This window comes from Balaenoptera musculus, chromosome 7 (genome assembly GCF_009873245.2).
Source record: "Balaenoptera musculus isolate JJ_BM4_2016_0621 chromosome 7, mBalMus1.pri.v3, whole genome shotgun sequence".
Classification (NCBI taxonomy): domain Eukaryota; kingdom Metazoa; phylum Chordata; class Mammalia; order Artiodactyla; family Balaenopteridae; genus Balaenoptera; species Balaenoptera musculus.
In genome coordinates this window covers 30,267,782-30,270,840 of record NC_045791.1, presented here as the reverse complement: position 1 = coordinate 30,270,840, position 3,059 = coordinate 30,267,782, and positions in this window count along the sequence as shown.

Genomic DNA, 3,059 nt, shown 5'->3' with positions numbered 1-3,059 from the left:
TTTATTTATTCTAATTTCTGAAATATTTAAAAATATTTCTAAAATGTTCTTCACTGAGTTTGTAAACGCACAGCAAACTGCAGATACGTAAAAACATTTTCCAAAATCTTTTCTGCAACATCTTTATACTCAGCTTAGAGAAAAGACAGCTTATCATTTTAATTTATTTTTTAGTGTAAAAATGTCAAAAATTGTTCTAAGAAGAAATTTTCTCTTTTTATTGGGACACAAAATAGTTTATTTAAACAAAAACCAGATAAATTTTACAATGCTAATTCTTAGGAATTTCTAAGCAGTTAATGAAGTTTATGTTCGCAATGACTGCAACTATAATTCAGTTATATATTATTTTTATTCCGTGAACTTTTTTTTTTTTAATTAATTAATTAATTTATTTATTTATTTATGGCTGTGTTGGGTCTTCGTTTCTGTGCGAGGGCTTTCTCCAGTTGCGGAGAGCGGGGGCCACTCTTCATCGCGGCGCACGGACCTCTCACTATCGCGGCCTCTCTTGTTGCGGAGCACAGGCTCCAGACGCGCAGGCTCAGTAATTGTGGCTCACGGGCCTAGTTGCTCCGCGGCATGTGGGATCTTCCCAGACCAGGGCTCGAACCCGTGTCCCCTGCATTAGCAGGCAGATTCTCAACCACTGCGCCACCAGGGAAGCCCCCCGTGAACTTTTTTTTTTATTACCAACTGTTGGAAAAAAGTTATTAGTGGTCATTGTTCAGTTGTGTGTTTCATATATAAGGTATCCTGTATAATTTTCATAACAACCCTATTAATTGGAAGCAATATCTACATTTTACCCAGACTTACAGTTAGCAGTTCTGTTTATCAAACACGTATCATCTGATTCCAGAATCCCTGCTCTTGTCCCTCTTAGCCCTTATGCTATATTACAAAATAAACAAATAATTACATAAACTGTTGTGGAAAATGTAGTTTCCTTGTGAAACTCATTAGTTTTATTGCAGGTTTTTATTGAGTGAAATTCTATCTATGACTATTTCCTCTCTTCCTCCAAATTGTGTCACCTTGTCTTCAAATGTACTCAACACAATGTGATTTACCTATTAAAAGGTGTATATGTTACTTCTGGTTGGAAATAAAAATTTTAATTTATATGCTTTAGTCTAAGGGAAATCCTAAGGAAATATATGTGGTAAGTCATTTTATTAAATTAAATATTTTGGTTATTAGGATTTTAAAAACTTCTTATGCTCTACCTGCTCTGTTTTCATGTACACTTGCAAATTAAATTTTATTTCTATATACCTTGATAGAAACATGGAGGTGTCTTTCTTCTTGGATTTTTTAATTTGTTTAAATAATGGTAACTACAAACCACCAATTAAATGAGATTATTACAGCTGAATTGAGGAATACAAAGATATTCCATTGTAAGCCATAATTCTCTTATCAGCATTCTTTTACTACTGTTTATTTGTTTTTAATTGAAACATATAAAATGAAATTTGCAAAGAAATACCATCATTTTAACAGCAGCCTTGAGCCTACCTATGACAGTGTCATCAGCCAAATCTTGCTTAGTTCTGATCCCAATCTACTAAACCTTTGAAAGTTTACTTGTTAATTATTGCCAAGTAAAATTTTAATTTGTTCCAAAATTGCACGGTGAATATGGTTATTACAATTAAGTTTATATTAGAAATTGGCACTAGAGGGAGCTAAGTAATTGTATCATTTATGTGTTTAGGGGGAAATTGAACATTCATTTAAAAACTTGTATTTTTTTCAGGACCTGCTGATTTTACAAATATGGCAGCTATGCCTCAGCAAATTATAAGCAATAATGAATTAGTTAATTTTCTTTAGTGAAACCTGCTATGCTAAGATTATTAAATTACTGGATTTCTATTTAGTGAAAGTAGCTACCAGTCAGTAAATTAGGATTTCTAGGACTCTTTGGGGAAAGGGATTATTATTACTATTATCCATGTTTATCATTATTTTGGTCCTAACAGAATTAAAATACTCATAGTACCATGTTAAAATACAATATTTTGTTCCCAAACTTATAGTTTGATAATAAAATGACCTTATTGAATAGGATCTCGTGCAGATTAGAAAACCATTTTACTCTTATGGAATATTCTAGGAATTTATTTGGTTTGATTACTTTGAACGGCTGGTTCAGTTTAACAACCGTATTCTTCCCTAGCAATCATAGATTACCATGAGTTGAGTAAAATTGTGCTATCTCCTATGTTTATACTTACCTGTAAGATGAACCAAAGTTGGCTGAGGTGTGTAAAGCTAAAAGCTTCAGGATGTTTTATTTACATAAATTAAAGAGCTAAAGAACAAATATATAATTCTATACCTTTTGTTGGTTGAGTCCCAGGAAACACTACATTTGAAAACAGCTTGTATAAAGTCAATATTGTGGAGAAAGCAAATAGGAAATTTTATTCTCCCCATCACATCACGTAGGCAGTCACTGCCAAAAAGGCACCCAAAATGAGCATGTCCTCTTACAGATGATGTATGTGGGAAGTTGTTCTTTTTTTTCACGGTCTTATGAAGGAAGAATATGGTTTAAATGTTAAAATTAAATGAGGTTGCATTCGCATTCCATTCTACTCTGAAAATACAATGATGTGGAAAATATTGAGAATAAACCCCTGATCTTTTATGAATCTCTTAGCTAATTTTTAGTTATAGGTTTGAATTGATATACCAGTGTTCAAAGGGAAGTTTCTAGCTTTTTTCTATTGGTCCAAATGAGGAAACCCTCTGACTTTACCTGTGCATAGGTTTAGTTTTAATATAAAAGTGAATTTCAGGGAAAATAAATGTACAAAGTAGAAAAAATTACAGCCAGGCATATTTGATAAACCACAGAAATGATTTCTTCCTGTTTGCTTCCTGTATTTCTCTTATGAAGATGAAACGTTCCTTAAATTCTATATTTTATTTTTACAGTTTGAATAATTAGCATATTATCTGTCCCAAAGGAATGTTATAATCAAGGTTAGCCTTACAGAAGAGGTTAGCAAGTGGTATTTCAAAGACAGGATTTGGGGGAAAAAGGC